The following is a 27,572-nucleotide window of genomic DNA, read 5'->3' as shown; positions in this document are numbered from 1 at the left end:
TCCTAAAGTTTATGTAGGACGGGCTACTCGGAAGCTCCGGAAGAGAATCCAACACCACAACCATGATTACAGCTGCAAGAAGGGAGCAGCACATTTCCTTGAAGTACATGCAGGTAAGACAAAGGACCTTCAGGTGGTTGGATGAGATAGTTTGGGCAACATTGTTTCTTTGCAACTATTGTGTATGGATTGATAGGCTCAGTTTTTTGGTACTGGAGGGCATCAATGAAGAACTCCTAGATACTGGTTTCTATAAATGTGATTGTAAGGCCTCAATGAATCACATTAAGGGGAGAATATGCCTACTTTTCTTTATGGAGGTAAGGTAGCCTCCCATGAAAACTTAACCCTTAATGTTCCTCTTCGCTAAACACTCTTTACACATTAATTTAGAATAAAAAAACAGAAAAATCAAATCACTATAAAAGCAGGCAGTCACGCTGCTAAACTCCCTCTTCACCTCCCTTCACCGGCAGCTGTCATTGGCTCCCATTGGAGCGCTATCTTGGTCAGCTGGGTGCTTTTACGCCGCGGAAATACACCCATGTGAACTGATGCATTGTAAAATAATACATCAGATGGTCAGCGTATATCGTCCGGGCGTGAAAAAGCGTGAAACCCTTTCCAATCTACTGTCTGACATCCCACTGCATGCAATAAACCAGTCTTCAGACACTTTCACTTTTTTTTTCCTTCCGCATGGAAGGAAAGCAGCAAATCCACCCCTTGTGAACCCAGCCTTAGGCAGGGTTCACACACGGCGGATTCCCGTCAGAAATCTCGCGGTTTGGCCGCAGCAAAAACCGCGAGATTCCCGCCGGGAGAACCGCCGTGGTTTAAGCCGCGGCGGCTTTGAAGCGGTCCGGCCGCATGCTTTTCCGTTGCGTCCGGCTCTCCCATAGAGGAGAGCACGGCCGTAACATAAATAAACAAAAAAAACACTGTAAACAGACATGCTCAATCTTTCGAAACCGCGGCTGCGGCGGCCGCAGCCGCGGTTTCAACCAGATTTACCGCAGCGGATTAGCCGTCCCGTGTGAACGAGGACATGGGTGGCTAATCCCGAGATTAGCGGCCGCGGGCGGTTTTGCTGCGGGCGGATCTGCTGCGGCAGAACTGCGGCAAATCCGCCCTGTGTGAATGCAGCCTGACTTTTTCCAATCTACTGTCTGACATCTTCCTACATGCTGATTGAAGCTTGTACAGCTCCAAATGTCAGAAGAAATCCGAGAGGGTATTCTTACCATCTATTGCCAGCCACTCCGCTGTTGGAGCTTCTCTGGCGCACACACACACTGGCTTTAGCCAGCAGATGGCACCGTTGTATAGAAGCAAAAAGAGAAAGCCTTTTAGGAAACCCTGAATCAAAAATTGGATTGGAAAGGGTTAATGTATATTGTGCTTAATTCTGAATAATATACGGAAAAATGAAATAAGCCCCTGAAGGGGGTTTTAATTCATTATGTAATCATCCCTCAGTATATATAAACCAGCTTGTTTAGTTATTCGTTTCTATCAGAAATTTCCAAGAGGTTACATGACTCAACTGAAGGGAATTTTTCTAACTTTTCTGCTCTTTGAAGGGGGTCACTTCTAGAACTTCCTGTGTGATGAAGTCACATGGCGAGTACTATGCATACTGTTCTCAGGGGAAGGAGTAAGGCCGATCACATTAGAGGCTCCTAGAATAAAGAGGACGGAGGATGAACTTTAGCTTATTTGAGTCGTTAATGATATTTACAAAGCATCACACCGCATGCAATATAGAGAGCCCACTTTCACTTTTTTTTTTTTTTCTATTTTTTTGACATTTTGTTGTGGTCTTATTCGAAAAACCTGCACCCTCCAAACATCAGAATCCTGCAGTCGGTCACCATTACGTAGGTTTGTAGAAGAGATAGCAAAAACAGTGGAGTATTTCTAAGTCCGGGCTCCGATGGCTGTAATTCGCTAAGTGCTCGGCTCGCAGCAAGCATGCAATGACATTGTGGACTTGCTGTACGCCGCCAATTAACATACACTATCTTTGCGTATCTGCGTGCGTAATACGCGCTAAGATGGAACACGCTGAGATTTTTCTTGTGCATGTATTTCGCGTAATTTGGGCAACCTATGGCAGATTCTTGCAGCCGGAATATGCTGTAATGATAAGGACGCTCTCACGCGAACGTAAGGAGATTAGAAAAGTTGCTTGATTTTTCAATGCAGTGTAACAAAAAAAAGAACAGTGGTTACAACAGGTTTAACTAGAATGCGACTGTTTTGAAGCACAGATTTTTCCATAACCAAGTCATATGTAGACTCTATGGAGTAAGTGCCCGCAGACCCAGTCACCGATGCCTACAGAATGGCGTTCATTCCACCGACGTGTTGTAGTGATAGATCTGACCTCTGTGCCTGAAGAACCTGCCACGGTCTAACAGGTTATACCACATTCTGCAGGTTTAATGCCGCCAGGAATACACAATACAATGCATGCGAATCACGGCATCATGTTTCCATTCTAATGGGCACAGTAGCCCGGCCTGCGTCATTATTCTGCCGCAAAGCTGACGGATCCATTATAGATCCATCATAACCGATTAGTTTTTATTTGCAAAGCGGAGCGAGAATGATCATATCAGTCACGGATCTTATATAAAGGGAACTTCTGACTCCAGTCTATACAGAACCTTAATTGTTTCTGGTATACACACAGCAATCAAGCTGCAAGCAAATATATTATATATTGCAATTTCTGCGATCGGAGGGAAAAAAAAATAAAAAATCGCAGCATGGTATATTTTGCTTCAGACTCCGGATGGCGGGTCAATGGAAGCCCTCGGACCCGTGACGGCGCATGAAAGACAAACATTAAGAAGAATCTGTACTGCGCATGACCGATGGCAAGCAGCCGTGGTCAATACAGAAGAAAGAAGGTACGCGGGGTCAGACTGATTCTGCTGCGGAATCTGGATCACCAGTGTGCGAGAATCGTTGGGTCTAACTGCACTGGCATCGGGCAGTTTTCGTTAACGAGTCGCTAATCGTCTTTTCAGCATGCTGAAACAGGAACGATCAGCCTTATCAGGAGTTCACAGCGGGATACCGCTGATACTATTGTTTTGCTGGTATCCCGCTCCGTGAACACAGCCAGGGTATGAAGAACACAGCGCTCCAGCCGTGTTCTGCATACCCCACTCGGAGCGCTCAGCTGTATGCCAGCTGAGTGTTCCGAGAAGAGAACAGCTGGATGCAGACAAGCGGCCCCGCTTGTCTTCTGCATACCCCGCTCAGAGCGCTCAGCGGTGCGCTCTGAACACAGCAGGAGTATGCAGAAGACAGCGCTTCAGCCGTCTTCTGTATAACCTGCTCGGGGCGCAAAGTGATCGCTCAAAACTGTCAAACTGCCGTTTGAGAGATCACCTTGCCCTGAAAATGCACACAACGATTATTGCTTAAACGATGTCTAAACCAGGCATTAGACTTTATGTGTCTAGAAATACAATTCAATGTAAGCAATGTACAAGATAAGCCACCAGGGTCAAGAGCGATGCCACAACATACTCCAGCACTTAGTCTAATCTAATAAAATATGACAACTGCTCAGTGCAGCCCTGATCTGTAAGACCTCATGTCCACGGGGAAAATCGAGCCCGCCATGGGTTCTTCATGCAGAATCCCGCAGCGGGTCCCTCCTTTCCCGCGGACATGAAGCCTAAAAATAAGAATTTACTTACCTGTCCGAACGCTGCGGGTCTGCCCTCCGTCGCAATCCGCGTCTCAAGGGAGAATGACATCCGCAGGTATTTAATTACCTGCGGGTGTCCAATGCATCCCTATGGGGCGCGGATCACGCGTGCGGGTGACCCGCTGCGATCTGTCCCCGTGGACATGAGGCCTTAGACCCGATAAAGCCGAGTATCTCTAGTTGTTGGTCAATGACAAAAACAACTATGCTCACAAAACTGTCCAAAAATGAACCTGGGCTATATCGCTGCACAATTCCTGCTCCTCGCACTTCACTTCATCCCTTCTTGCTCGGCACCCACAAGTGTTGAGTAATTTGTTCAGTTGTTTCCAAACACGGTAACGTTGGCAGGATCTGTGACAGATAAAGACTCTGCTATAAACTAACACACGGTAGTCTAAACAACCCGCAGAACGGAAAATAGAGCCAGCCCCGATTTACCATTTTGGATGGAGCGCCACGTTCGCCAAGACATTAGCTAAACTATGTGAAGAGAGGCCGGTTGTATGAGAGATATGGATGTATCGTCTACAACGACACACCGGCTTCCCTATATGGACTCAGGATTTCCTTCGCCCTCACCTTTCATCACCGTCCCTCGATCACAGCCGCTGCGCTCCGTGTCAGCACATACCAAACTTTGTTTGGAAACTTTATCTTTCTATCTATATTTCTATTATTCCTTCCCCTTAACACCCTCCAAAGCCAACAAAACATATATGCCTAGATGGAGCGATCAGCCATTAACAGTTCTATGGATGGAGAAGAGCGGGCTAGATTTAAAAAATAAATAAATAAATAGCGTCGGGAAAAGAAAAGGGACTAGAGATGAGCGAACCTACTCGGCCACGCCCCTTTTTTGCCCGAGCGCCGCGATTTTCGAGTACTTCCGTACTCGGGCGAAAAGATTCGGGGGGTGCCGTGGGTGAGTGGGGGGGTTGCAGCGGGGAGTGGGGGGAGAGGGAGAGAGAGAGCTCCCCCCTGTTCCCCACTGCTACCCCCCGCTCCGCCACGCCTCCCCCCGCCCCCGGCGCCCCCCGAATCTTTTCACCCGAGTACGGAAGTACTCGAAAATTGCGGCGCTCGATCGAGTAATTACTCGAAACGAGTATGTTCGCTCATCTCTAAAAGGGACACATCTGAAGGACTGCTCCACGGGACAACAATCATCTAAACGACCATTCACACTGATCAGTGCCCACATAACAAGCCCAGTGATCAAAAGACAAGTGATAACACACTTGCATCTATTATGTGGGACGTAAAGCGTTACACGAGGGGTTGAGCTACTGGAAAATGTTAATGGGGGTGGGGGGGGGGGGGTTTAAAATGTAAATGTTTGAGAGTGGTGGAAAGTCAATTATTTTGAGGGATTTGTACAAATCATCATTCAACATGAAAATAAAAATAAAATAAAAATAAAAATCATTCAAATGAGTGAAAGTGAGTGATAACCGTTCAGTCTAACGGCGAGCCAACGACGAACATTACTGTTTGCTTTTTGCTAGTGGTTCCTTCAGGCATAAAAATAATTGTTGGTCGTTCGCTTATTAGTGAATGTAAACGACTGAACGATTTCTCGTTTATACAGGCAGATACATCGTAGGCTTGTTCAAACACAATGCATGAGCAGACGAGCCAACGCTGACGGCATTCGCTCAAACAATAAATTGGCTTGTCTACAAGGACCCTTACTGACTATAAGCAGGTGTGCTGCCAGGTAGGGATCAGCATGTTCACGCGCAAACATGACCATCAACCAAAACTGCTATCTGCGCACTCGGACTCCCCTAGTAACCATAGTAATGACCTATAAAAGCTTTTACTTTGGCTTTAAGGAGGTCGTCCCATATATTACATTTCTCTGTTGCAGCACACAAAGCTTAAGAGTCAATTATTCGGAGCCATTTCTAAAAGGTTACGGCGCCCTCTAGAGTTCTGTTGGTTTCCTCTCAAAACGTCCACTTGATGTGCGGATTGTCTGATCATAGCTCAATCCCATCACCCTGACCCTCTTGTGGTAGGAAGGTAGAGTAATTATTAACTAATGTACAACCAATAGGAATTCTCACCAGCACTAAACAGGGGGGCAGGGAATCAAACAACCACCAGGGGGCACCATAACAAGTAACAGTAACAACTAGACAGGGGCATTTCTTAATTACAATTAATAATTATTATTTATATAGCGCCAACATACTCAAAATTATTGGATAATATAAACAAATTTTTGAACGGCCCGTAATATGCTACTACGCAAATTCATTTAGCAGTACCTCAGGGGGATCATTTGCGGGTGCGGATAGCATTATGCACAGCCAACCTAAAGTAGACCCCCCACAGTTCTAATCGTCTAAAGGGTACCATGGTGATGCAAGGTTGATTCAGTAGAACTGCAAGGGCTTTGGTTGTTACAGTGATCATCTAATATATAATGAAGTTGTGTTATGGCCGTATGAAGCCAAAATTTAGAGAATTCATAAGACCCCCAAATGAATATGATAGAGTATAGCTAACTAGTAATGCCTGGGAAGATTCAACACAAAATCATGTTGGGTAGGCACTGTACCATACCACCAAATGGCCCCATAAGCCTATGCCATCAGGTCCACACCATGCCATTTGGGATTCTTGGCTGGGACATTGCTCTGTGCCACCCTTGAAGTGTAGCGTCTTAATGTCTCGCACCAAATCTAACTGCAATTCTTATAGGATAATTTTAGCAGTGGGCTACACCTCCTTCACTAGCGGTCACAAAGGATGACCGTTCCACGGAAAACCGTCATGCTTCCCATCACGGAGGTTCCAAGCCGCATGGTCCACCTGGGCCAACGTTTCTGCGCCCGTACACATGGCATGGGGTCCAGTGCATATGCACCGAGCTCACCATTGCGTCACCCCTTTCCCCTCCATATCACAGGCTCACCTCTTGTCTACTCCCTGCTTGTTCTTTGCAACGGGAGGGTCGGACCTAAGCACCATCCCGCCTCCTCCTATTGATGGCTATGGACAAGGGGCGGGGAGAGAGGGCAGCAGCTTAGCTCTGCCCCCTTCCATTGTACAGAACTTGCGGGGAGGAGACTAGAGATGAGCCTGCACGATTCCCCGTGGCTTAATGGTTCCGCCTCTGAATAGAACCGACAAGCGCCGGGAGGACCCCATTGACTATAATGCAGCCTCAACTGAGCCCCAACAAAGGTATGAATCCACCCTAAGGGCATGTTCACACAGAAGAATCCACAGCGCAATTTTTCTATTGTGAAGCCAAACAAAAACAAAAACAAAAAAAAACTGTCAAAATCCGCATGCAAAATCCCAACATGTAAATGAGCGTTTTCCTATCAAAAAGACATTTTTCAGGCAAATTTTCAGTGTTGGAACTCCACACACGTATTTTGCCCATTCACAGGACTAAATTTGTGTGTGGACCAGCTCCAAAAAATGTAAGAGAAACAGATTTGGGCGCGGGTTTAGAGGCGGAATTTGCCACAGAAACTTCTGCAGTGAATCCCGATGTGTGAATATGCTTTAGTAGTCATCTTTATATAGCGCCAACATATTCCACAGCACTTCACGGGTCAGGGGGTACAAGATAATTGTCTGATTTAACTAACAATTGCGCACTTATGAACATGGCGTTCACTCATTGTTCAGTCTATGGGGAACTACATAGACGCACAATGGCCCTGACCACTTCTTCTAGATGGGTTACTATACATGAGCCATTCACCAGCCCAAACCCGTGTACAGATAGGTCGTCGCTATCGAAGGCATGTAATTATTTTTTTTTTTTTTGGGGGGGGGGGGGGGTAACTACGGGTTAATGGACACTAGAGTTTCTGCAAAGTGAATCGGATTTTCTGAAATTCCGTTCAGGTTGCTGAAAACAAACGAAAAATTCTCCTTCGTGTCTATGGGCATGTTGGCCAATATGCCAGGAGACTTTCCTGGTGACATACTGACTGAGCGCTACAGATATGGTGTAAATTGACCCTTAGCCGACAATGATTTTATGCCTCAACAGGCTATTAGGTCTGTAAAAGAGGAGATAGACAGAAAAGACACATAGGGGGATACAATGTTTAAAGCTATTGTTCAGTTGTAAACCATTAATTGCCTATCCTCAGGATAAGCAATCAATAGTAGATTGGTGGGGAATACCCAACCGATCAAGCTGAAGTAATCCTGTGCTGAACTGAATTCTGCAAGAAGCAGACAGCTCCATTCTTACAATAGTGGCCAGGCTTTGTATTGCAGGCCAAGTTCTCATTGAAATGAATAGGACCCATGTCTGAACTACCAAGCGCTGCAACTAAAGAACCGAGCTGTCTCACTTCAAATACTACAAATAGACAAGCATTATCCCCTGCTGTTTACCTTCACACAGGCTACAGACAGGTGAATAGGTTCTTTAATTGTTAACAGGTAATTGCCAGCAGAGTCTTTTCCTTGCTTCGCTAATTTTGTTGTACGGGGCCACCGATGACAGCATTTTATTATTCATAATTAACGACACACAACAATTCTTAAGGCTTATTTACACGGAGCGATGATCGCTCAAAAATAGCTACAAAGAAATTGAGTGATAATCTTTGCGTCTAAACGCTTTTCAGGCCAACCTACAAATCGTTGTTCAGCCTTATCAGCAGTTCTCTACGGGTAGTGCTAATAGCATTGTTTCCAGTCGGGGAACAAAAGGAACTGAAAGCAGATAAGAGCCCTCGGGCTATTAAAGGGGTTGTCCCGCGCCGAAACGGGGTTTTTTTTTTTTCAACCCCCCCCCCCCCCCCCCCGGTCGGCGCGAGACAACCCCGATGCAGGGAGGTAAAGAAAGCTTACCGGAGCGCTTACCTTAATCCCCGCGCTCCGGTGACTTCAATACTTACCGCTGAAGATGGCCGCCGGGATCCTCTGTCTCCGTGGACCGCAGCTCTTCTGTGCGGTCCATTGCCGATTCCAGCCTCCTGATTGGCTGGAATCGGCACGTGACGGGGCGGAGCTACACGGAGCCTGCATTCTGCACGAGCGGCTCCATAGAAGACTGCAGAAGACCCGGACTGCGCAAGCGCGGCTAATTTGGCCATCGGAGGGCGAAAATTAGTCGGCTCCATGGGAACGAGGACGCTAGCAACGGAGCAGGTAAGTAAAAAACTTTTTATAACTTCTGTATGGCTCATAATTAATGCACAATGTATATTACAAAGTGCATTATTATGGCCATACAGAAGTGTATAGACCCACTTGCTGCCGCGGGACAACCCCTTTAACTGCATTGAGCTAAAGGCTTCATTTCCACGCTAATAAGCTATTAAGTAGCCAATTAGCTACTTAATAGTTTATGCAAAATGATCGCTCACAAAAACTGTGAGTGATCAGTGATCCGTGTAAATGGGCCTTTAGTAATAAGAGCAGCCTTCATTACCGTAAAACAAATCAGGGACCTGAACGTAAATACTTGGTGTACATCATGGACTAGGTGGCCCCTGTGAATACAGAGACAATAGCTCACACAAATGCATTGCTTGCTTTGAGTCTATAAACATAAACCCTGAAACATTGTTCCATCGCACATGCATTCCTACACAAATGGTTCCGGATTAGCATCAGGTCTCATCCATAGAGTCCACGGCATAGACAAGAGTCAAGTTCAAAGCTCAGGGATGATATCTTTTTGACCCTTTGAATTTACGGGGCTTTAATCTCAGCTGATAGCACATGTACGGTGCAGGATTAAAACTTCTGCAATTAAATAGGAACTGGTCGGTGCTTCAGTTGTTAGTCACAGCCGAGGACCCAGAGGAGAAGCGACTTTAAACCACTTCTGCCTTTTCCTTTCCAGGCTACATAGAGCTGTGTACTAAAGAGAGAAAGAGGAAGGGTTACTTCAGCTAGTTGATGTGGTGATCACGTGACCGCTGGATCCCTCTGTACTTGAATTTTTTTTTTTAAAGTTTAATTTTAAAATTAGTTTATGATAAAATAATGTTTTTCACTTTTTACCACCAATAAAAATAAATAAATAAATAGAAAGTAGCCCTAAATTTCAAGGGCAAAAAAAAAAAAAAAACGGTAAAATAATTTTGGCAGCTGGAAAAAATAAAAATAGGGCAGTAAAACCACCACATGGGTAAAATCTTTAAAAAACGTCTGGACATCAGGGGTTAACAAATGCTACATCAGGAGGTTCCAAGACTAGACATCTAGGTAACCTGTCCGGTGTAACATGTTAGAAGTTACAGTGTAGACGCACAGGAAAGGTAAGGAGAGGACGGCTGAGCAGCCAGAGATCACATGACTGCCCCTCCCGTTACAGGGAAAGATGCGATGGCGGACCACCCACATCCCGCAGGTTCAGGTCTACACCTTTATCCCACAGTATATACATTAGAATATATTCTGCGCAGCGTATGGACAGCGTATGGTCTGTGTGGAAGAACTCTCACAAGCAGGGAGTGACATCAGAAAGAAGCTGAACACCGCACAGTCAACAGCCCTGACGATATATTCTCGCTCTCACCACCCAGAGATCCATAGAGCCCATACACAAGCAATCTGCGCTAAAGTAGAGCATGCTATGATTTGTATTTCTGCTTGCGGAATCCGCAATTCTTTCCCACCCATCTGAGAGAACCAGCAAAAGTCCATGCCTTTATATGCCCGTGTATCATCCATGCGGACAGCAACCGTGGAATTCGCAATTGAAATCCGGTCGTGTGAAATCGGCCTAAGTAGCTCAAAACATGAAGAACTTTTCAAATGTGCTTCCAAAATAAAGCAGAAATGGATAGCTGGCAAAACATTTGTACATTCGACATACTGCAGCTGGAAAATGAAAATGACAAATTAAGATTTTTCACAATTTTGGCATTTTTAAAAAAATAAGGAAATTAGTCTCGCCCCCTAAATAAAGTAAAACATGATGTAAGAGGACAGGATTTACTTGGATGTGTAAAACCTTTACGGAGATATTCTCTAATTTGGCGTAGTCGGGCACAAACCGGCTTGGAATTGAAGAGGTTAAAATTAAGAAAATACAAATTAGGGTACTTTAACGTGGGCTTTTTTCCCACCCGATTTTCGAATTAAAAAAAAAAAACACGACTGAAAGAGCAGCCATTTATTTTAATGAGTAAAACAAAATTAAAAAAAAAACTCACATGGCGCATAAATTTTTTGCAACAAATCCACGGCGTTTATTTCTAGCGATACGAGGGTTCAGCTTTGCAGCAGATAAACTTTAAAAACTGTGCGAAACAGCAGAAAATTAGGAATAAAGCTAATTTTCTGCTTTCAAAAAAGAAACTTAACACTCAATTATTTTGAACCAGAATGGCCTACGCTTCTGTAAAAAGAGCGGTAGTCCAGGAAACAGGAAGTCGGGCTCACATGCACGTGTAAACCGATGTGGGGGGGTCACGCAGCGTTTTACAGCTGTGGAGCCGGCGGTGACCGGGCGTATTGCCATGTATGTTGGTGAGCTTGTACTGCGTATGACCGCGTATCTCACGCACGCCATCATGTGCAGTACACCTGGGTTTGTTTTTTGTATATATTTCCCGCGCGGTCAGGAAGCAATGGCTCGTATTCACAAGCCGCCCATATGCAATAAAATATAACTGCGTATAGGAGCGCGTATATACGCACCCATAGAGGATAATCTCGCGTTTATATGCTACAAAATAGAACAGGCTACATTTTTTTTTTTTGCACTTGCGTATTACGCAAATCCAACACACTAATGTGTTTGGAACAGCGTAAGGCAATGTAATTGATTTCCTGCGAGCTACCGCGTATCACACGGAGGCATAGAGCCAGCGTAAAACGCTGTGAACATATACCCGTGTGAGCCCGGCCTAAGACTGGCATCAAGCTGGTCTGCCTATTGGTAGCTAACCAAAACTTATTCTTGTCGCCCTGAAGCAGAACAGAGGAGGCTAAAGATCCGTCTCATACTAGAGCCACACGGTGCCTATTTAGGGGTGGTTAATACATGACATTACAATATAGCTATAAAATTACATAAACAATGGGTCAAAGACAAAAAATGAAGTCATCATGTGAACTGCTCAGTAATAAGGTGGTCCGGACTCATCCAAGCAGTAAGATTATATAGCTATCCGGATCCCAATACTGAATGAATATTCAACAGTCATCTTTTTGTTGAAAGCGGCGCTGAACTGCTAGTCATACCTTCGTAAGTCAGGATTTATTAAAGCATCCCCCCAGTCAAGAGCCCAAAATTCCTATGAAGAGGCCTTCACAACTCTCAGGCCAATGAACCCAACGTGATTGATCATGGTCCGTGTGAAAAGATTCGCACAAACCATAGGCCTTTCTATAGAACGCCTGCCTGTAGTGCTCTCACCGGCATTGGACCTTACAGCTCCTATAATACGGAGGCATTTAGCCTTCATGCTCTGCCGTACAGGTTGTGCCATGATATTCACTGCTAGAAGTGGGGAGAATCTCTGCTTATAAAGAAGCCAATGGAGCATGCCACAGGTTTTTTTCTAGCACCAAGAAGAATAAACAGAGTGCTCTGTGTGCGCTCCGAACCCGAAGAGTTGTGTGGCAATATGCTCACTGGGAAGCTACAGGCACAGCGTGGTGGCGGGCGCACACAATCTGCTGGGCATGTGTCTCCGCACGGGCTGGATAGAAGGGGAACATAAGTGCAGAGGAGACTGTGTGGCTACGAAAACCACATACTGCCACAGGGCCTCAGAAACACTTATGGTGGCGCCCCGCTTTGGTATGGAGCAGAGGCCACTTCTACTCTCCTCCATGACATCTGAGGTTTCCAGTACAAACGGAAAAAGTTATTTTCTGTCGCGCACAGAATCCGACCAAAAAACTAAGTATGCCACCGTGAAATCTGAGGTATAGCAAGACCGCTCATGGACCTCTATGTATGTCCTATCATGGCTTAATATGGATGTGTGCATGAGCATTGGGCTGGACTCACAGGCGTGTTGGCGTGCGTATTGGCGTGTGCAAAAAAAAAAAAAAAAAAGCAACATGCTCCTTTGGTACGCATTTGCGCACCAAAGGCGTCATGGGAGTCTATGCGCATGCACAAATGCGCACCTGGTCCCAGCGGGAAAAAAAATAAAAAAATCAAACACACCGGGAAGTAATTAGGATGCACGGCCTTTTAATTCACGGCGTGCATGTGTCTCAAGCCACTGTGAACGGCACATGGCATTGCAGAAATGACAGTGAAAATTTTAAAAAACCACATGCGCAATGGCACGACCTTCACTGCTCAAAAAGCCATGCTATCGCAAGCATTTCTGCGCTTACGCTTATGTGAGGCCGCCCTTAAGGCTCATTCACATGAGCGTAAATATACAGAGAATGGAGTCAATTTCATTGTAGATTTGCTTATATACATTGTGTATAATACGCACTTGCAAAAGAACGCAGTATGTTCTATTTCTCCGTGTATTATGCGCCTAGAGCCCTATTGTTCTCTACGGGTTGCACATTAAAAGCTGTACATACACAATGCATCGCACACGTGCGGTGTTTAACACAAAACGCAGCCATGAGACAGAACGGGGAAGTAAGAAAAAAACAAAAACACTAGTCACACTGCTCATGACAGCATGCGCGAAATACAGAGATACGTCATGTGCAGTGCACAATCGCTGCCATATGCAGCAATAGACGCCTCACACAGCGGTAAACCACAGCATTTTACGCTCGCGGTCGTGCAAATGAGCCTTGCGGTAAAGATCTAGGTTTTCCAGTATGTGACAATTATGTTTTAGGATGGATCACTTTTTGCACAGATCCTGACTGATGTAGAAAGAAAACCCCAAACGCAGCAACGAGGGAGCCAGAGACCACCAGGATGAGAGACGATGGACCTCAACAGACACAACTTGGAGAGATTAGAGCGCAGCCATAGTAGGTGCATCGTTGGTCTCTTGCAGAATGGTCGTACTGGCAGATACTGTATACAACGTCCGGCACTGTATACAATGTTACTGCAGCCTACGTAGCGTTAAAAGGTTTTCCTAGAAGTCTATAAGGTGTCCCACGCCGAGACATTCACTAGGAGGTTCTGCATTCAGAGCCCCAGCAGCGACCCACGTTCTGCCAAAAACCAGAAACCGCTCCATTATGGAGCAACTGAAACAAACTTGATTTTCTGCAATTTAAAGTAGTTGTTCTGGCAGCTGGAGCCTCGGAGGGAGCCAAGAGTGAGCGAACACATGCGTTACATTAATCTTCCCTCCCAGCAGAATGCCAAGCAACGTTTTCAGGGGAAAACAGAACAATGTGTTCTTACTGAGCATGACTTCCAAATCACCTATATTATACGTCTACTAGGTCAGAGACCAAGGCTGCAGGGCGCACACAGCAAGCGTGCAAGGACATACGTACCTGCTGCGTGCCGCCAATCCCCATAGGTTATTGTGGCGCGTATACATGACAAGCTATCTGTGCAAAAAATAATCAGGGCACGCACTAGGAATGCAAAAAAAATAAAAATAAAAAAATTTGCAGGTGTGAGTGATTCAATACAACTTCAATGACATTACGCCTGTGTGAGACCGGTCTTGCCTAAACTCAAGTCTATTCACTCTGAAGTATTTAAACTGGAGAAACTGCAACATGTGACCATAGCCTGCAAGTCTGACGCTTTACGGCTAGGGTTACACAGTAACTGATTCCGCAACATCAAGTCTCAAAAAGGTCATGCAACCCAAAATACCCATTTGTGCCGTTACACAACTGTTTGGTAGACACAAGTTAGCTGTTAGGTAAGGGCTACTTGGTGATAGGTGTACGGCGATATTAGACTGGCAGTACAGCGATACTGTACTGCGCATGACGAGTCTCACACACGCCGTCTTCCTGTTTTCTTATTTGCTTAAATTTCCAGCGCTGTTGCTTCTCAACAAGGCGTATATACGCCACCCATACAGAACAATGGGCTCTTTCGTGTGCACTACCTTGCAAAATATTTTTTTTTGCACTGATGTATTACGCAATTCTTACACGCAAATGTGAGCAAAACAGCGTATGGCCAAAACCAAAATTTAATATAATAAATTGATTTATATTATATATACTATATTTATATATAAACCAAAAGGTTACAATAAACCTTGACCCGGTATAAGCAAGAAAATAAAAAGTTAGGGTTCATGCGCACGAACGTTGCGTAATTCTGCCGTGGATTTCCGCTGCGGGAGTATCACATTTAAAAACTCAAGTGATCGCGGAATCCCGCCGCGGATTTCTGCACTCTTCATTAATACTATATTAATGGAGACCTCCCGCTGAGGAAATTTGCAGTGAAATAGAACATGCCGCAATTGTTTTCTGCAGCAGAATTCCGCATGCGAGCATTGGCAGCAGGAAAACTATTAGGCTCAACAGAACCTAATGGCTGCGGATTGCCACTGCGGGAAATGCAGCAAAAATCTAATCTGTGGGCATAAGTGTGACTGTCCACAGGCGTATTTCGCGGGCGGTAAACCGCCGGCAAATCACGCCAGCCGACGCTTCCCATAGCATTGCTATGGAAAGCGCCGGCACCTGTCCACGAGTGGAGAATCATTGCGATTCTCCGCTCGCGACGGCCAACTCGCAGCATGCTGCGAATTGCCCCGAATTCTATCAGATAGAGCTGACTGGCGGAGAATCAGCGGCAGCTCCAGGGCGACAGCTCCCATGGCGGAAATCTGCTGCGGGACTTCGCATCGCCTGTGGATAGGGGGCCTTAGCCCTAAAAAACAATGGAGAGGGAAAAAAAAACAAAAACACTTAAATTGGCAGTTCCATATCTATAAAAAGGTAAGATCTATTAAAATATCACATTTATCCTACATGGTAAATGCAGTCAGGGAAAAGAAAAACAAAAAAATGCCACAATTGCTCTGTGGTCACCTGGACTACAAGGAAAACAACTGAATATGAAGCCAAGTTATATATGCCCCAAAATAGTGCCAATAAAAACCATAGAAAATCCATAGAAGTTAACATGTCATTTGTACCAAATCATGAACACCAACAATAAAAACTCACAAAGATGGCGCAATTGTGTTTTTCCATTTCACATTTTCCCCTTACATTATATGGTATGTTAAATGGTACCATTAAAAACAATTAACGTGCCCTGCAAAAAACAAGCCCTCATACAAGCTATATATGGATTAGAAAACAGTTATGACCTCTTTGAAGGTGTAAATAAAAAAAACAAAAAAAAGCGAAAAATCCTTCGTTTTGTAATCTTTAAAAAAAAAAAAAAAAAAAAGGAGAGCGACAGGGATTCACAGTAAGGGCCCATCTACACAGCCGTAGGAGCCGGCGCTGTAAAAATGCCTGAACAGCAAGGGCATGGCGCATGTACGCTGAGACCACAATGCTGTGCGGCCTGAGGAGACATTCCCCCTTCCCTCCCCCTCACTGGATGAGCTCCTCCTCTCTCCTCCCCTTCAGCCGTTTGTAATTGGAGGGGAGGAGGACAGGGTGGAACTAAGCTCCCACCCCCTCCCAGCAGCCAGCAATGTAAGGGGGCGGAGCTAAGCTCCACTACCCCCAATTGCAAATAGTGGTGAGGGGAGAAGGGGAAAAGAGAAGGGGGAGGGAGTTTAGTAGTCAGATCCACATCAAAATCTGTCAGAATTCACACTGACAGAGTCGCAACAGATTTTACTCTTAATTGAAGGGGTCAAGTCTGCTGTGGATCCGGTCACAATCTGCACCCTCATGGATTTTCCTGTGTTGAAAATTTGCACCAATTTTGTTACGCGTGAATGTATCCGAAGAACTAAACTGATGCGACAGCCGCCCAGCATCTATACCAGCCGCCCAGCATCTATACCAGCCGCCCAGCATCTATACCAGCCGCCCAGCATCTATACCAGCCGCCCAGCATCTATACCAGCCGCCCAGCATCTATACCAGCCGCCCAGCATATATACCAGCCGCCCAGCATATATACCAGCCGCCCAGCATATATACCAGCCGCCCAGCATATATACCAGCCGCCCAGCATATATACCAGCCCCGGGTGAAGCTTTCACAGCATGTGACAGAATTGGCAGCCAAGACTTGCTGCAATACAGAACTACTGCAGTGAAAGTTTCAGTAGGTCCTTACAGTTCTCTGGCATAATGTGCTGTGATAGGCTCACCTAGGGCATGTAAGTGGGCAGGATGCCACTCACATCAGATCAACTCTTACACAGACAATCACAGCCAGTGCACAATGAATGGCTGTGATTGGCTAAGAGTCACAACGTTCAGCCAATCAGAAGCAGTGCTTCCAGGATGTGGGGATTTTTCAATTCCTGGCCAGAAGAGATGAAGAATAGTGCCAGGGACCGGGAAGAAGATGCAGCAGAGCCGGACAGCACTTCTAAAGTGATGTATTTTTTTTAACAGTTTTTCCTGCAGCTAGAGCTTATTTTTGGGGTAGGGCTTATATTTCTAGCCCCCACCGAAAATCCTTGCAAGTGGTGCTACAAAGTCGTGGTATTGCCACTAGAAAATGCAACAACATCACACTGACCACCGATATCGTGTCGCCCGTGGGGAGGAGGCCTTATAGTCAGTATTGCTAGAGTTTTTTTGTTTTTCCAAAACCCGTGGTGTGCCTTTAAGGACAGAGTGTCCGAGGTCTAGTGTCAACAAGACAGTAAACACAAGGGCTCCAACAGCAGACTGTGTACAGTGCGAAACGGGAGCAATTCAGTCCACTTGCATTGACTTTTAAACTACTATTTGTTGACACAAGGATGGGACAAGGAATCCTAATTATATACCATTTCGAGTTATCTAGACTTTAGACTAACTATCTGCCGTAAAGGGGTTGTCCCACGAAAAAAGGTTTATAGACGAAATATTTTTTTCTATTTATACTTCTATAAAAACAAAAACGAATTTCTATCCTTGGATATTCCAAAACTAATGCTAGAATAGCACCGCCTGCTGTTTTTGTTGTTCCATCTGCTCAGTCTTGCTTCCCTCTCTACACTACGGTGTATGTGGAGGGATCCCTGCTGTGGCGAGCGGCCGCCTCTGAAGTTACTGCGTCTTCTCCGATGTCACAAGAGATGAAGAGCAAGTGATAAAAGAGTGAGACCGCGTTACTAAAGAGAAGTAAGGCCTCCGGTCCACGGGCAGGACTCCCCTCTGTGTTTTACTGGTGTGTGTTAGGGCTGTTTCAGACGACCGTATATCAGCCGGGTATTCAGGGGGAGGAGGTTGGAAGAGCCAGGAGCAGTGCTCTGAGCTCCCGCCCCCTCTCTGCCTCCTCTCCACCTCCTCCACTCTCCGCCCATCTGCACTATTTTCAATGAGGGGAGGCTGGACGGGGATGGAGCTAATACCCGGAACCTAGCCCCGCGCCCATCCCGCCTCCTCTTATTGCAAATAGTGCAGAGGGGTAGACAGGGGGCGGGAGCTCAGTGCACTGCTCCCGGCTCTTCCAGCCTCCTCCCCCTGCAGAGAGACGCCGTATATCGGCTGGCGTGAATACCTGGCCGATATACGGTCGTCTAAAAACAGCCCTAAAATACTGGTTCTGCCGACAGACCGCGTATGGGCATGTTCTGTACATTCCCCGTGTATCACACGTACGCGGTCATACAGTGTGAATTTTTTTCCTCCTAAAAAGCGCATGTATTGTGTATGGACAGCATTAGATACACTGCCTATATAAATATATAGGGCTCACGCTGCATGGTACGCTGAGAAATCCGCAGATGCGCATGGATCAATAAAAGTCCATTTACTTCCATCGACTATTCACTGTGTATTACACGTCCATGCATCGCCTGCGCAATATGTGCTGAAAAAAAACGTCTGTGAACACAAGACCCAAGGTCGAGTAGGTGTGACTACCTTCATACAATTGAAGTGGACTAGACACATAAAAAGTTCATTGAAACAAACCGCAGGTGGCACTGTTCTCACATTAGTCCTGGAATATCTGGGAGATAAGCGTACATTTTTTAAAAAATATATAATTATGGGCTGGATTAAACAATATTTTTCAAGCAAATAACCCCTTTAAGGTGGCCATCCACACTAGATAAAAAGGCTGGCTGCTTTGCTAAACCCGCAAATTTCAGCTGGACCGGCTGACCATCTAAATGTGTCTCGGGGCTTCCCATCAAACGCGTTTAGGGGTCAGTAATACTAGATTTTAAAATGTACAATCCTTCCATTCTCAAGGAACATAGTTTGCCTTCACGCAGGTCTGGCAGTGGCTTACCCCCACCACTCTCTTCCCTTTACTGCAAGTTTTCTGGACACAATGAGCCCATAGTGAGGAGAAGGGGACACAGGACCCTCGCTCTGGGGGTCAATGGGTGTCTCAATTCTAAGAATACTTCTTTAAAAGACAGTCCATTTAAAGACAAAGTCCATAAGTACGTTACTTAGTAGTAGCAAAAAGTGGACGAGTTTTTCAAAAGGCTATCCACACGCAACGGCGAAGACCCAAATTGACCGGCAAGGTGGATTTTAAATCCTCCAATGCATTAATTTATGCTACAGATTTTCAGTGTGGATGTTACCCCTTGCAAAAGCCTAATAGTATTCTGACCAAGTAATCTAGAAAAGGGTGCATTTCTACACATCAGGCTTCCAAAGCTTTACCTGGCATGTAAAATAATAGTAACTTTTTAAAGTTTTTTTCCGTCGGAATCAAGGAAAAAACACATGAAAAAGTAGAGTTCTAAAGACCAAGAGCTTACCTTCTGCTGTATGAATGAAAAAATATAGTAGATCCCCTTTAAAGGAGTAAAAAAAGCAGGCTCAGGGTATTGATGGATGGCTCAAACTTGTAGAACAGGATTTTCCCCTTTGGTCACTTGCTGCCTTGTCTAAACACTCAGATGTTTGCATAGGAATAATCTCATTTCTACTGCTCACCGTAGTTGATATTCGCACTACTAATAATCCCCGTTGTGGAAGTTTTAAAGAGAGGAAGCTGGCACATTTGGGTTTGACTGTGGTAGCCCCAGCCTGATCTACTATAATAGCTGAGGCCGTAGAGCCTACAAGGTCCAGCTCATTCATGGCCAACATGGAGGATATGCTAGCAGGGGTCAAACATGTGGAAATACCAGAACAGCCTTCTTGGATCCAGTTGCCTCCAAGCTACGCTACCGGGCAAATATCTACAGATCCTGATGTCAGAGAAGTCCAAAGCCAGATGTGTTCCAGAGCTCCACAATAGACAGGAGTCCACAAATGTTCATCAGAGTAGAAACTTCTGCAACAAAGTCGCAGTGTTGAAAATAACTTGGGGTTCGTTCACATCAGCGTCGAAGGTTCCATTCGCAATCTGTCGATTTCTGACAGAAGCGGACGAAATGGCGCAGCAAGCACCACTGTTTCATCTCGTAAATTCCTGTAAACGGACCATGTAGTCAATGCGGGTCTGTATGACAGAGCTCTGTTCCAGAACCATTTGGCCAGGGGGTACAGCTTTCATGCTCTCCGAACAGAGCAGGAAAAAATAAAATACAACAGGAGTTCCCCCAACGCTGATGTGAATGAGCCCTTAAATATTTTAATTATATTACAAAGAGACGGGCCATTTGGTGTATTTTTTTCTCATATTTTCATTTTAAGTGATGTGGCCAGATGAATGGCCGGCTGTACATGAATGGATTTGTACTGCGGAATCCGCTGTCGGCGTCCGCACCGCCGATCCGCAGCAAATACTATTCATAACATGCTACGGAAAAGGTATCTTCCTGTGCACTCGCAGGCTTCTTCTGTACTGCGCATGACCAATGTTGGACAGTCTGGACCATCCGCAATACAGATGACAACGAAAGCCAGGTACGCGCAGATGTCGGTCGCGGTCAGGGCCAGATTTTACTGCAGCCTCCCGTATGCCGGATTCGACCCAGTCATGTGCAGGTGGCCCAAGTCATTCGTAAATATAAAAGCCCTATAAATGGTATGTTTTGTTTGGCGGGGAGCGTAGCATATTTCTTTACTTCTGTTTAATTTTCACATTTTTTTTCAAGATGTTGCATGGTCCAGGTGTGGATTTTTCATGCATTTTGCATAGATTGCTCTACAGAATTGGAAAACACATGTTAAAAGAAAAAAAAAGTCTGATAAAATGGTACTAAAAGCACTTGCTTGAAAAAAAAAAAAAAAAAAATTACAAAAATTAAAATTATGGATTTGGAAAAAAACAATAACAAAACCTGAAGGAAGCAGAAAGCACAAATGTTCTTCAAGAACAGAGAAGGAGTATATATTAACACTTGGGTTAACTACTGAACATCCGTGCTGTTTAAGAGAATAAGAAAAAGAAAAACACCCAAAGGAAAAAATGGCCGTGCCAGGAGTGGGTGGAGGCTGTACCGCATTGCTGCTAGGGGAGCACCCGACAGAGCGTTGTCATCACAATTATTGAAATTTTGACTGCAACTTCTGTCAAGAATCGTGTCCCAAATTATATTCAATATTGTATAAAATGATCACGATTACTACAGTAAGGCCTCCCTCACACAGGCGGATATTTGCTGCGGAATCCGGGGTAGACGTCCGCACTGCAAATCTGCAGCAAATACCGCCTGTTACTTCCTATGGAGAACCACTGCTACCTACACATGAGCCAAAATCAATTGCGATTTTCTTTCGGGGAGGAAAATACACCCAGTGAGCCTAAGTGCCATATAACCGGCATGGCGATCCCAAAAAACACCACTTTCACGTCCGGTCATATTTGGTGTAAAAATGTCACCATTTCTAAATCAGCAGCACAACACAGCAAAACTGTAGTGACCGGTCTACAAATGTGGGACACATCCATGCTGTAAGCAATATATTGCAGGCATCGTACTTGGTTCAGCTCCTGTCACACAGAGGTCATGCCTTCTCTATCTACCATTAACATCCATAACTGTACCCCAGAGTCCTAAACTCCCTGAGGTAGCTTTCTCCATATGTATTAAAGGGTTGATGCATATTTTTAAGCCACTAACAATATGGCCATATTCACAATAAGGCAGTACTTGTGGCAAGTGCCTAGGGCGGCATAAAAAGAGCGGCAGCATTCTACTAGTCAATTTATTTTTTCATATGCAGAAGCTCCTGCTATCAAATCTGTTTTCATATTTTGTGGAAATAAAGAAGAAAAGGGAGTGTTTGGAGAACCAGCCAGAGGCGCACAGGAAGTAGTCTTGGCCAGATGCAGGGTGGGCTGCTAGATGGTTGCTCTGTACATCAGTAGCTTTATGAGTCTATGCTGATATATAAATCCTCCTCCTCAGGGTCACGCTCCGCATCCCATTCAGTAGGCATTAACTATACACTTTGTCAACACTTGTATTGCAGATATCACTCATCGATTAATTTTTCCATAGCTCCAAAACTACATGTGTGAAAGTACCGCTGCATCTGCCTCCTCTTCCTTCCCATACTATTAATAGACCTTAACTCAGACTATACAAACACCACACAAATGTTGGACCGTTCATGTCTTTTGGCACACAATCAGTTAACATCCACAGTTGCAGAAGAAAAAGTAAAGGCCCAGTTATACACAACGATTATCGCTTAAAATTCGTTTAAAAGCCATCTTTTGAGCGATAATCGTTGCGTGTAAATGTGGCCATCTTTCAGTTTTCTGTCGAACGATGGATTTGGCATGAAATCAGTCGTTCGGCAGAACAGCTGATAAGACAGGACCGCACGCTGTGTTCTGCTCGGGGAGCGCCGATTATAGCTGATTGCATTGTCTCAGCTGTCAGCCTCGCCGGCAGAACAAAAGGGAATGTATTCAGCAAACAGCAAGTGGTCTGTTCTCTGAACACAGATCCTGGCTGCTTACATGCTTACTAACTGGTACTAATAGACATTAGTACCAATTAGTAGTTTATGCAAAAAATGATCGCTCAAAAGCTATCTTTTGAGCAATCATCTTTGTGTCTAAAAGCACCTTAAGTGAATCTGTTTGCCAACTATCTCTTGTTGTTAACAGTATATGAATTAAGATAATGATATTGCAAGTGCTGGTTTTACAAGTGTTTTGCCCAATAAATAAAAACACAGCCTGATTACTGAGAAATCTCTACTGATTTAGGCAGCTTGCACACGGCAGAGCCGGAATCCAGCAGCAGCAGTGTCCACGCAAACCTGTCTTTCTTTCTCTTCATCTGTACTGCGAATAGTCGCCGTCTGACATACGCAGTACAGATTTTATTTTTACGCCGGGCGATGATGCGGAATCCGCAACAATTCCGCAATGCCAATTGCGGAAGGGCCGCGGTTCGGATGGCTTCCTGGATGTTCGGTACATAGACGAGGCAGATTTTGAAACTTTTGAGGACAAATGCAGCATGCTATATTTGGACAAAAACAAAAAAACACACACTGTCAACGCATGCCAACCGCGAAACATGGTGGGACCGCTTTGTTGCCTCACACCTTGCAATTGAGGGACTAATGAATTCCAAGATGTATTAAAACGTTTTTTTTTAAAACAGAAAATGTAAGGGTAGCAGTGCATGACCTCTGTTGGTGCAACAAGAGAACAACCCAAAGAACACGAGGAACTTATTGCATGGAACCATAATTGTTAAGATTAATCGCTGGATAACGAGGCTCTGAACGATAACCTTGTTCAACACAGGTAAGATTAGTTCATCAGGTCTCCATTACAAAACCTAGTTTTTGGATGTGGGGCATGAAAATGACATTGATTGGAAGTTAGAGAAAAAGGAGAGCATGCCGAGTGTAATGACGTCTTCTTGTATTGTATTTGAGGCATGTACATGCATTTTCTTTCTAACATCTGTTTGCTTCTTGTAGTATCTGGAACGTCTCTTCTGATCATCCAGCAGTCTGCCTACATTGCAGGGCACCATTTCCCTTTGTAACGCATCTCAATGACTGGTATCCTAATGGAAACGTGCCCAATGCTAGTCACTGAGGGCACAGTAATTAATGAGGGAGACCTCTAAATGAGAAGAGAGTTTCAGGGACACTCAGCTTGTGGAAAAACGTGTGACTTTTTCCTCACAAAGTAGTTGACACAATTTTGAATACTTTCCAAGCTTCCCTTTCATTGCCCTTCAACTAACTCTCAAAATTAGTCATCCTTTGGAAATTGTCTGGTCTGGGGAACTAGGTGTATTCCCGACTTGATTTTTTTTTAATTCTAGGAACTCGCAGACAGTACTGTATCACCAAGGCAGAGGGGGTATCCAATTTGCAAAAAGGGCCTTCACAGAACCAACTCACTAAAAACACCAACATTAATCATCCATACCAAAATTATAAATGCAAAAGTAACTTACCTTTTCATGGCTTAACCACTAAGGCCTCCCTCACACTGCGCTAAATGCTGTACAACACTCCCATTTATTTCAATGAGGCTGCTCACACAATCACTCCTGGACACTTGTTAGACTCCGACAGACCATCTCTTGCTGCTAACAGGGTTGTAAACCCCACCTCCAGCAAGAGATTGCTCCGATTGGTTCATCGAGTGCTGACTTAGCCAGTCACAGCCATTCAATGAATAACTGTAATTGGTGCATTGAGCGCTAGCTCTGATTGGTGGCAGGGAGCCTTCCTTTTTTTTTTTTTTAATTTCAGCCTCCTTGGCTGTGTTTTCAGCTCTGCTGAAAATGCTCCCAAAACATCTGACAAAGCTGCGGAAACGCCTGTCTACCTTCAAGGCTGGAGGCTATACTTGGTCCCCTGTTTATTATTTTGGTGCTCCTCACCACAATTTCCTGACTTTTATTGTAGAACTGCAGTAGAGATGAGGGCAATTTCAAGACCTAGCTATTATATGTACTACCTAAGTGTTTGAAGGTCACTATGGAGATTAGGCATTGTTCCCATGTCTAAGTAGTCTCTAGGTCTACTTGAGATATGAATTAAGACCAAGGAGGGGATATTGTGTCTTAATAAGAGGATAAAATGATTGGTAGAATACAATTATCTTAGCCAATAAGGGTCCATTTGCAATTATTGAACTTCTGGACTCCATCGTGGGCATTTGTCCTTGATGAATTTTCTCATTTTTGAGTGTATTTCTGAGATTTGGGATGGTTCATGTAGGTTCCTGAGGAGTCAGTCATGGAGCAGAAACGCGTCGAACCATAGAACCACTTATAAACATCTTGTATGACCACCTGTCACAACAAGCTTTAATAGACATGACATTTCTCTGCTCTTAGAGCATACACCACTGCTTTGGAACATCTCCTCCACTATCTAGCCATCTGGTTGAAGGTTGACCCCAATTATACGAACTAGACGACCTAGTGCTCTGATGTACTGAAAGTATAGGAGCATAGAATAATCTGTTGATTTCCACAAAAGGAATACTAATATTGGGAAATCAATAGAGTATACTTGATAGTCGTGAAGCATTATCATCAGTTTTTGTTTGTCCTTGTAGCCTTCAAATTTTAATTTAAATGCTAGGTTTTAAAGGAGTCAGTGCAGTGAAGGCATCTATTGAACTAATTCTGATTCCTCTGCTACAGTGAAAAACTCTAGGAAGACCCTAGTTCATCAGGAGCCCAATGCCAAAAAAAACAATTTGTATAAATACTTTATTACACGATGGAATCCAGTTCAATTTTTAAAAAAAGGCCACTGAACTGCCAAGGCCCTCATTACACCAAACACCAGTTGGAAATGTCCCTTCAATAGAAGAAAGTATACTCAAAGGGGTACTGTGATAGACCAAGGGACAAGTTTGTCACGGATTCCAATAATAGGATAGGAAAATAGAAAAAATAGAAAATAATAGACAAGCCGGCAGCCCTGATGGTGGACTGATGGCGTTACAGAGCATTAGGTCCAGCAGCGTGGGTGTGCTGTGAAGGGAAGGTGGTCTCGGCAGCACAAAATGGCTTCTCCTTCACAGTGCCGTGGCAGAGCCGCCATGAATAACACTATCATGGGGGCCCAGAGCAGTGGGACACAGGACGACAAAGTGGGGTTAAAAACTCAAAAAAAAAAACTAAGCTTCATTAAATAGTGTTAGAAAAAACAGTGCCAGCACAAGTGGATCACCCTCTTCTGCTATGCTGTTAGGTGAATAGCAACTTCCTAGCAACGTCTTCACCTAGTTGCACAATAGAAGAGGCGTTTTATAGAAAAAAAAAATTTAGATTCGACTTCTAAAACGTAATGCAAAAATGGTTAGAATCACTTATTCTGCGCGTTAAATCCGAGAGATCCCTTAGATTCTCTCTCCGCATTGTAGAGGTTTACGCAGTTTGCTCAATAAAAGAACATGAACTGTACCGCTACTTGTGTTGTATCAATTTAGTTAGATTGTCTGACCTCAATTGTGACTTAAGCCTCCTTCACCTAGTAGGATTAGCACTGAAATCGCTCAAAGTGATTGCACGATACTTGTGCAGCGTGAATTTATGCCGCGAGATACCAATCAGTGAGAAAATTGCTGATCAGATAATTTATGCAAACCAGTAATCATCATTGATCTGTTGCTGCATCATTCGGTTTAAACAGGCAGTTCATCTACGAATGACTGCCTGTTTACTGTGAATGGACGCAAGCGGCTGGAACGATCCCAGACTTGCTCCGCCTCCATTCACTGAGCGATGATCCTCCTGTGTAAAAGCTCATGAGTAGAGATGAGCGAGTATACTCGCTAAGGCACATTACTCGAGCAAATAGTGCCTTAGCCGAGTATCTCCCCGCTCGTCTCTAAAGATTCGGGGGGCGGCGGGGAGTGGCAGGGGAGAGTGGGGAGGAACGGAGGGGAGATCTCTCTCCCCCCTGCTCCCCGCCGCAACTCACCTGTCACCCGGGCCGGCCCCCGAATCTTTAGAAACGAGCGTGGAGATACTCGCTAAGGCACATTACTCGAGCGATTAGTGCCTTAGCCGAGTATACTCGCTCATCTCTACTCATGAGCGATCATCACTGGGAGGCTGAAGTGCCAGACCGTTGTCCTTTCGGTGCAGGTTTGAAGAGGCTTGTCCACCTGTAGGAATCTTGTCCTATAGAGAGGAGAGCGCCGCTAGCGGAAAACGGTGATACAAGCGACATGCAAATCTCGTCCGCTTTGCTGCTTAGTCTCGGGCTTAAGATTGCAGGTGGAATTTCCATGCGGAAAGTCCTCACAGGAATTCCGCTGCAATTCCGCCCCGTGAGAACCCAGCCTAAGTGGCATATTAAAGACTGTAATCTTCCAAGTGGCCATGGAGACCTAAACAAGAACGTTCTCATGCATGTGGCAGACAGTAGGCTTTCTTTCAAGCCCTCTTGTTTACGGACAAAGCTATTTGCATCCTTAAGATTCTAGAGAGTTGTGTGCTGTAACCCTCTGAGAGACACTGACACTTAAAGGGTCACGTTCGGTCAATTGGATATCTGTAGATTAATTTTTTTTCTTTCAAATTAGCTAATTATTTAACATTGTTAAAAGAAACATTATTCTACAACTACATAAACACCCCAAGTCCTCCTCCCTTTCCTCTACTTGTTTCATACAATTGTCTCAAATGGTAATTAGGGCTGTTGAATTTGGCCCGCTTTCAAATCACATCGCTTTGAACAGCCAAGTTTACTTGAAGAACCAGATATGCTGAAAAACATGTTAGCTTCTCCCTTTCAGAAAAGCAGAGAAGAGAAGGGGGAAGGGGACCGGAAGCCGACTGTCAGCTGGACTTGGATAGGAGGGAAGGTGGTTTTTGTTCTTAGCCGGTTCAGGCGCTAATCATTTTTTTGTAAAGTCTTCACCTTGTAAAAACAGAAAAGGCAATCAAACTTTCATCACGCCTGGTGTATCTTCCATCACTACGAGAAAGACTATTTCCTTTATGAAATGCTTTGGCAAAAAAAATTTAAAAAAA

General features: G+C 44.7%; 1 protein-coding gene and 1 long non-coding RNA gene across 2 annotated transcripts in view; one reads left to right on the top strand and one right to left on the bottom strand.

Annotated features, from left to right (window-relative positions):
- LOC136628329 (guanine nucleotide-binding protein subunit alpha-14) overlaps nt 1–27,572 on the bottom strand; it is a 110,532-nt gene that overhangs the window by 11,948 nt on the left and 71,012 nt on the right. The window lies entirely within an intron of this gene.
- Nucleotides 44–25,874, top strand: LOC136628330 (uncharacterized). The gene is made up of 3 exons (XR_010792871.1): nt 44–113; nt 23,211–23,356; nt 23,536–25,874. It is a non-coding gene; the product is annotated as an uncharacterized lncRNA (long non-coding RNA).

The sequence above is a fragment of the Eleutherodactylus coqui genome, chromosome 5 (assembly GCF_035609145.1).
Source record: "Eleutherodactylus coqui strain aEleCoq1 chromosome 5, aEleCoq1.hap1, whole genome shotgun sequence".
NCBI classification, from domain to species: Eukaryota; Metazoa; Chordata; class Amphibia; order Anura; family Eleutherodactylidae; genus Eleutherodactylus; species Eleutherodactylus coqui.
This window is presented reverse-complemented; position numbering and strand designations above follow the sequence as displayed.